The sequence below is a fragment of the Schistocerca gregaria genome, unplaced genomic scaffold (genome assembly GCF_023897955.1).
Source record: "Schistocerca gregaria isolate iqSchGreg1 unplaced genomic scaffold, iqSchGreg1.2 ptg000378l, whole genome shotgun sequence".
NCBI classification, from domain to species: Eukaryota; Metazoa; Arthropoda; class Insecta; order Orthoptera; family Acrididae; genus Schistocerca; species Schistocerca gregaria.
In genome coordinates, this window is record NW_026061824.1 from 17489812 (window position 1) to 17498370 (window position 8559).

Below are 8559 nucleotides of genomic sequence, written 5' to 3' on the forward strand. Positions count from 1 at the left end.
TTAAGTAGACAGACATCTTCTGAGCAGGGGTAGTAGACATACAGCTTCAGAGGATGAGGGATATGTAGACAGATATCTTCTAAGGTAGCTTAGGTAGAGAGACAATTAGTGAGGGGTAGGTAGACAGACATTATCCAAGGCTGGGTTGTAGGTAGACAGAAATAATCTGAGGGGTGTAGTTAGACAAGTATTTTCTGAGGCTAGGGGTATGTAGACAGACATTGTCCATGGGGATAGTTAGACACACCTTCTGAGGTATGGGGAGTAGGAAGACTGACATTTCCTGAGGATGCTAGGTAGGGTGTCACTTTCGAAGGGGGGGGGGGGTAGTGAGAGAGACTTCATAAGAGGTGGGGGATGTTGGTAGATAGACATGTTCTGAGGGAGGTAGGTAGATAGACATGTTCAGAGGGAGGGGTGGTAGAGAGCAATATTCCGAATGAGTGTAGGTAGACATACATATTCCGAGGGGTGGTTGGTAGGCAGACATCTTTTGAGGTGGTGTAGGTAGGCAGTCGTTTTCTGAATTTGGGTCCGTTGACAGACATCTTCCAAGAGAAGTGGGTATGAAGGCAGATATCTTCGTGGGGGGGGGGGGGAGCTAGGTAGCCAGACGTCTTCCGAGGGTGTTGGGTATGTAGGCATACACCTTCAAGGGCAGTTGGTAGACCGATATTTTCCAATGGGGGTAGGTAGACACACATACTACGAGTGGTGGTAGGTAAACACATCTTCCATGGGGTAGGTAGACAAACATCTTCCGAGGTGGGGTTGGTAGACATTCATTATCTGGGGTGTAGGTAGACTAACATTTTCGAGAGGGGTAGGACAGATATCTTCTGAGGGTGGTGTATTGGACAGACATCTTCCGAGGGGGTGTAGATAGACAACTTATGTAGGTGGTGGACAGACAACTGCTGACTGGGAGGGGGGGTAGGTAGACATGTTCCAAGGGTACGGTAGATAGATATACTACTTCTGAGGGGGGTGGTAGGTAGACAGACATCTTCTGAGAGGGGGCTGGTAGACAGATATTTTCCGTGAGGTGTTATAGGTAGACAGAAATCTTCCAAGGGGGGGTAGGTCGACTGACATTTTCTGAGGGGGCAGGTAGACAGACAACTTCTGGGGGGTAGATAGACATACATGTTCAGTTTGTGTGCATAAACAGAGACCTTCTGAGGTGGGTTAGGTTGGCAGCTATCTTATTAGTTTTGGCATGTAGAGGGAAGAGTATTGGTAGACAGGTATCTTCCGAGGGGGGTATGTAGACTGACATTGTCTAAGGGAGTTAGGTAGACATACACATTCCACAGGCAGATAGATAGACAGACATCTTCTGAGGGGGGTTAGGTAGCCATACATCTTCCGACAGGAGAGTTGGTGGACAGACACCTTCCAAGGATGGGGGGTAGGTAGACAGATATTTTCCAAGCGAGATTTAGGTAGACAGGCATTTTCCAAGGAGGGGTAGGTAGACAAACATCTTCCGAGGATGGTTGGGGTAGGAAGACAGACAGTGTGGGGTAGGTAGACAGACATCTTATTAGAGGGTGTATGTAGACAGACAGTATCCGAGGGCAGGTTGTAGGTAGACAGATATCTTACAGGGGGTGGGGTAGGTAGGCACGTATTTTCCAAGGCTGAGAGTATGTAGATAGACATAGTCCCAGTGGGCAATTAGACCGATATCTCCTGAGGGAGGGTAGGTACACAGACATCTTCAGAGTGGGAGGACAGGTAGACAGACACCTTCTAAGAGTGGGATGATAGACATCTTTCCAACTGGGAAAGATAGACATTTTACGAGGGGGGGGAGTAGACATACATCCTCCATGAGGTGGTAGACACACATATTATGAGGGGGGGGGGTAGGTAGAAAGATTTCTTATAAGGTGGGGTAGGTTGGTAGACATCTTCTGAGGTTGAGTATGTAGGCACCAAGGGTAGAGGATATGAAGACATATATCTTCCGAGGGGGGGGGGCAAGGTAGACAGAAATTCTCTAACAGAGGGATGATAGACTTCTTCCGAGGGGGGTAGGTATGCAGACATCATATGAGGGGGTGTAGGAAGACATACATATACCAAGGCAGGGTAGGTAGACAAAAATCTTCTGAGGGGGGTTGGAAGATAGACCTCTTCTGAGGGGCGAATGGAATACATACATCTTCCGAGGGGGTAGGAAGACAAAGTCCTCCAAGGGGGGGGGGGGGGAGATGAACAGACATCCACCAAGGGGGTTAGATGGATGGTCATCTTCTGTTGTAGTGGGAGGGGGCAGGTAGGCTTCCATCTTCTGGGTGGTCAGTAGACAATCATCTTCTGAGTTGTGGTTCAGTAGGCAATCATGTTCAGAGGGGGGTAGGTAGACAGACATCTTCCGAGGTGGGATGATAGACATCTTCCAAAGGGGTGGAAAGTAGACAGGCATTTTACAATGTGGGGTGCAGGTGGACTGACATCTCCCATGCATTAGGTGGAAAATCATATTCCGAGGTCGGGTTCGATATACAGACATATTCCGAGGGAGGTGGTAGGTAGACAGCCATCTTCCGAGTGGGGATAGGTAGACATACTTTTCCCGAGAGGGGGTTGGGTAGACAGGCATTTACCGAGGGGATGGGGGGTAGGTAGATAGACATCTTCTGAAGGGGGGTAGGTAGACAGACATCTCCCGAGGAGGGGTGGTAGACATACAACTTTCGAGGGGCGGTAGGTAGACAGACATTTTCTGTTGGAGGGGTTGATTGACAGGCATCTTTCAGAAGTGAGGGGGTGCAGGTAGACTGAAATCTTCCGGGGGTAGGTAGACAATCATCTTCTGAGGGGGTGTTGGGTAGACAGATATCCTCCGGGTTTTGGTAGACATAAATATTCCAAGGTGGGCAGGTAGACAGACATTTTCTGAGGGAGGGCCAGGTTGACAGACATCTTCAAATGGCGGGTTGGTAGACACACAACTTATGAGTGGGGGCGTAGGTAGAGAGACATGTCCGGAGGTGGGGTAGGTAGACATACATGTTCCGAGGGGAGTGGTGGCTAGTCATACATATTCCGAGTGTGTGTTTATGTGGGCAGACATCTTCCAAGAGGGGCTAGGTAGACAAACATCTTCCAAGGGGGGGGGGGGGGTAAGTAGACAGACATCTTCCATGTGGGGTATGTAGACAGACATATTCTGACAGGGTGAGGCAGGCATATACCGTGGTTCGGTAGATAGACAGGCATCTTCGAGGGGGTGCTAGGTAGACATACACCTTCCGAGGGTAGTGGTAGGAAGTCATACATCTTCCAAAGCGGTTTTTTCGGTTGTCAAATGTCTTCCAAGAGGGGGGTCTGCACACATACATCCTCCAGGGATGGGAGGAGGGTTTGACAGAGATCTTCGGAGGTGGGGTAGTCAGTTACACATCTTTTGAAGTGGGTGTAGGTAGGCAGACACCTTCTAAATGGCGGTACCTAGGAAGATAGGCAGACATCTTCGGGGGGGGGGGGAGGTAGGTAGACAGACAGTTTCTGATTGTGAGAATGGTGGTGGTGGTGGTTAGTGTTTAATGTCTCGTCAACAACGAGGTCATTAGAGACGGAGCGCAAGCTCGGGTTAGGGAAGGATTGGGAAAGAAATTGGCCGTGCCCTTTCAGAGGAACCATCCCGGCATTTGCCTGAAACGATTTAGGGTAATCACGAAAAACCTAAATCAGGATGGCCAGAGACGGGATTGAACCGTCGTCCTCCCGAATGCGAGTCCAGTGTGCTAACCACTGTACCACCTCTCTCGATGTGTGAGAATGGTAGACAGACAGATAGTGTGGGAGATCAGAGACAGTCATATTCTGAGGGTGGGGTATGTAGACAGCCACCTTCTGAGGGGGTAGATAAGAGTCTTCTGAAGGTGATGGAGAGATAGTCATCTTCCAAGTGCAGGTAGATAGGAATCTTCTGAGTTGGGGTAGCTTCCGAGCTAGGCGATAGATAGGCATCTTCACAGGGGGGGATGTTAGATTGGCATGTTATGGGGTGGGGGGGGGGGGCGAGTAGACAAACATCACCCGATAGGTGGTATGTATAGAGACATCTTCCATGGAGTAGAAGGTAGGCAGACATCTTCTGAAGGGTGGGGTAGGGAGACAGACATCATCAGAGCAGTAGTAGGTAGACAGACATTTTCCGAAGGGGGTGTATGTAGACAAATATTTTCTTAGATGGAGGGTAGCTGGGCAGACATCTTCCAAGGGGTGGGGAGGGGGTAGGTAGACAGGCCTCTTCCAAAGGTGTGTAGGTAGACAGACATCTTCCAAGAAGGGGTATGTAGGCAAACATCTTCTGAAGGGTGGGTTAGGGAGACAGGCATCATCCACGTGCGGAGTAGGTAGAGAGTGATCTTCTGAGGGGGGTGGGGGATGTAGATAGAAAGACATATTTTGAGAGGCTGGTAGGTAGGCAGACATGTTCCAAACGAGGGGGGGGGGGGGGTTAAGTAGATAGGTATCTTCCGAGGGTGTGTAGGTAGACAGTCATCTTCTGAGGGGGGAGGGGGTGGGAAAACTGACGTTTTCCGGTTGGGGGGATAAGTAGAGAGTCATCTTCTGAGGGGGAAGTGGGTAGACACACATTTTCAGAAGGATTGAGTAGGTAGGCAGACATATTACGAGAGGGGGGGGGGGGTGGCGGGTGTACGTAGACAGTCATCTTACGAGGGGGGAGGGGGGTAAAAAGACAGGCATGTTCCAAGGTCCTCTATCAACTGCAAGACACCAGAACCGGCCTACAGTTGAATTTTCGATACCTAAAACTTGAGTAGTACTACTTCTTACCTGCCGATTGCATCAAATTAGAAGCCCCTATTTTGTTGTTTGTGGTGCGACCGCATACCTCAGCACATGACGTAAGTTTCCAGATGTATATGTAAACAGTTCCGTGAGCAAAGCTGCCACTGCGACGATCTGGCATTACGATTAGGCGCGTGAGTGCGTGTGAAATCGCTCTCTAAGTTTTCATACATTTATAGGTTTCAGATACATATTTTAACGGTTTTTGTGATAATATTTACTATATAAGATACTTATTAATGGTTTCTTCATTCACCTCCGCCTTTCTTGGGTTGTGACCTGATATTTGCGAGTGTTTCGTATCGAGCAACTTAACTTCTTACCTGTGTTTACATTCAGCGCTGACCAGTTGCAGCTGTAGCGGCGCATCCAAAGCTAAGTACTAATTAGTTGTTTGTGTATAGTGGTTTATTTTGGAACTTTAGTAGTCTTCAATCGGTGTTCTTGTTGTTTCCTGGTGAAATAATTTCAGAAGAAATTGTCACGAACTGTTTTCAGTTTCGTTACTGTGCCATTAGACGTTTGATAATCTTTCTGTTTTACCTTTTGTTTTATTTGCTGTTGATAAATACTGTTAATAATAGTAGCTACTTCCCTTGTACAGCAAGATTATGATTATTGTAGTCAGTTTTTTAACAGATTCTTATTGTACTAAAGGAACTTAAATAAATGCGAAAGGTTTTCTTAGGTTTTTAATATATATTAACACGTTTCACATTTCCCCGTGCAACGTGACGTTCAGACCTCGTTTGATGCAAAAGCTTGAGGTCCTCGATCATGTCCAAGGCACCAAAGCCGGCTAATAAGTCAGTAATCTATAACTAAAACTTGAATTGTACTGCTTCTTACTGGCCGAATACATCTTCTTAACACCTTCTTCTGTCTTCTACTGTGGTGCTTTTAGTGTCTCCGCAAACCGCAGCAGGCGACATATGTTTGCAGACTATAAATTTAACCGTCTCAGAGCGTAAAGCGGCCGATGTGACGATCTGCCAATAAGTCGATTCGACAGCAGGTTTTTACTACAAATGGACACTTTTCACATCATCCCGTGCAACGTGGCGTCCAGACCGCGTTTCATGCAAAATCTTAAGGCCCTAGCTCATGTCCAAGGTACCAAAGCAGGCTAATAAGTCAATAAATGATAACTAAAATTTGAATTGTACAACTTATTACTGGTTCTTTCTCGCTGATTACACCAACAGAGAAGCTTCATCTGTGTTCTACTGTGATGCTTTGACTATCTCCGCATAACGCAGCACGCGACATAAGCTTGCAGATCTGGCAATTAGTCGATTAAATAGAAAATGACGAAAACGGGAGGATTTCTCAGGTTTTTACTACATATGAACACTTTTCACATTCTCCCGCGCAACGTGGCAGACAGACCTCGTTTCATGAACAATCTCAAGGTCATAGCTCATGTACAAATAACCAAAGCCGGTTAATAAGTCAATAATAGATAAGTAAAATGTGAATTGTAATGCTTCGTACTGGCCGATTACATCTTCAGAGAGTCTTCTTCTGTGTTCTACTATGGTTCTTTTAGTGTCTAAGCATAGCGAAGGACACGATATAGTTTTGCAGAAGATAAATATAACCATTGCAGAGAGAAAAGCGGCCAATATGACGATCTGGCATTAAGTCGATTCGATATCAAATGACGAAAACGGCCGAATTTGTCAGGTTTTCACTACATATGAACACATTTCACATTCCCCCGTGCAACGCGGCTGCTCGACCTCCCTTCATGTCAAATCTTAAGGTCCTAACTCATGTCCAAGGCACCAAAGCCGGCTAAAAAGTCAATAATCGATAACTAAAACTTGAATTGTACTACTTCTTACTGGCTATTACATCAACATAGAACCATCTTCTGTGTTCTGTTATGGTGCTTTTATTGTCCCCGCATACCGCAGCACGCGACTTAGCTTTGCAGACGATAAATGTAACCGTTTCAGAGAAAAGAGCGGCCAATATGACGATCTGGCAAAAGGCGACTCGATAGCAAATGACGATCTCACTTTAAGTCGATTTGATAACAAATGACGAAAACGGACGGATTTCCAGGTTTTTACTACTTGTGAACACAGTCTCCCTTGTACCGCGGCTGCTAGTTCTTCTGTGGTGCAAAATTGTAAGGTCCTAGCTCAAGTCCTACGCACCAAAGAAGGGTAAAAAGTCAATAATCGATAACTAAAACTTGAATTGTACTACTTCTTACTGCCTATTACATCAACTTAGAAGCCTCTTATGTGTTCTGCTATGCTGCATTTAGTGTCTCCGCATACCGCAGCACGCGACATAGATTTGCAGTCCATAAATGTAACCGTTTCAGAGAGAAGACCGGCCAATGTGACGATCTAGCTAAAAGCCGATTCGATAACAAATGACGAAAACGGACTGATTTCTCTGTTTTTTACTACAAATTAACACTTTTCACATTCTCTCGTGCAACGCGGCTGCTAGACCTCCCATCATGCAAAATCGTAAGGTCCTAGCTCATGTCAAAGGCACCAAAGGATAAAAACACAATAATCGATATCTAAAACTTGTATTGTATTACTTCTTACTGGCTATTACATCAACTTAGAAGCTTCTTCAGTGTTCTACTATGGTGCATTTAGTGTCTCCGCGTACCGCAGCATGCGACATAGCTTTACAGACGATAAATGTAACCGTTTTAGAGAGAAGAGCGGCCAATGTGACGATTAGACTTTAACTCGAATCGATAAAAAATGACGATAACGGACGGATTGCTCAGGTTTTTACTACATATGAACACTTTTCACATTCTCCCGTGCAATGCGGCTGCTAGGCCTCCTCTCATGCAAAATCTTGAGGTCCTAGCTCATGTCTAAGGCACCAAAGATGGGTAAAAAGTCAATAATCGATAGCTAAAACTTGAGTTGTACTGCTTCTTACTGGCTATTACATCATTTTAGAAGCTTCATCTGTGTTCTACTATGGTGCTTTTAGTATCTCCGCATACGCAGCACGCGCCATAGCTTTGCAGACGATAAATTTAACCGTATCAGAGAGAAGAGCGTCTAATCTGACGACCTGGCATAAGTCGATTCGATAGCAAATGACGAAAACGGGCGGGTTTCTCAGGTTTTCACTACACATGAACACTTTTGCACATTCCCCCGAGCAACGCGGCTACTAGAGCTCCCTTCATGCAAAATCTGTAGGTCCTAGCTCATGCCCAACGCAACAAAGCCGTCTATAAAATCAATAATCGATATCTAAAACTTGTATTGTATTACTTCTTACTAGCTATCACATGAACTTAGAAGCTTCTTCTGTATTCTTTTATGGTGCTTTTAGTGTCTCCGCATACCGCAGCACGCGACATATCTTTGCACACGATAAATGTAACGGTTTTAGAGAGAAAAGCGGGCTATATGACAATCTTGCATTAACCTGATTCGATAGCAAATGACGCAAACGGGCGGATTTCTCATTTTTTCACTACATATGAACACTTTTCACATTCCCCCGTCCAACGCGGCTGCTAGACCTCCCTTCATGCAAAATCTTAAGGTCCTAGCTCATGTGCAACGCACCAAAGCCGTCTAAAAAACCAATAATCGATAACTTAATCTAGAATTGTACTGCTTCGTTTTGGGTATCACACCAACTTAGAAACTTCTTCTGTGTTCTATTGTGGTGCTTTTAGTGTCTACGCATACCGCAGTACGCGACATAGCTTTGAACACGATA